The sequence below is a fragment of the Lucilia cuprina genome, chromosome 4, assembly GCF_022045245.1.
Source record: "Lucilia cuprina isolate Lc7/37 chromosome 4, ASM2204524v1, whole genome shotgun sequence".
NCBI lineage: Eukaryota > Metazoa > Arthropoda > Insecta > Diptera > Calliphoridae > Lucilia > Lucilia cuprina.
Genome location: NC_060952.1, coordinates 94,966,384 through 94,966,613, shown reverse-complemented (window position 1 = coordinate 94,966,613; position 230 = coordinate 94,966,384). Strand labels below are relative to the sequence as shown.

The following is a 230-nucleotide window of genomic DNA, read 5'->3' as shown; positions in this document are numbered from 1 at the left end:
GAACTAGAACTGAACTAGAACTGAACTAGAACTAAACTAGAACTGAACTAGAACTGAACTAGAACTGAACTAGAATTGAACTAGAACTGAACTAGAACTGAACTAGAATTGAACTAGAACTAAACTAGAAGTGAACTAGAACTGAACTAGAAGTGAACTAGAACTGAACTAGAACTGAACTAGAACTGAACTAGAACTGAACTAGAACTGAACTAGAACTGAACTAGAAC

At 34.8% G+C, this 230-nt stretch overlaps 1 protein-coding gene across 4 annotated transcripts in view; it reads right to left on the bottom strand.

Moving 5' to 3' along the window:
• LOC111676552 (probable ubiquitin carboxyl-terminal hydrolase FAF) overlaps positions 1-230 on the bottom strand; it is a 28,738-nt gene that overhangs the window by 4,581 nt on the left and 23,927 nt on the right. The window lies entirely within an intron of this gene.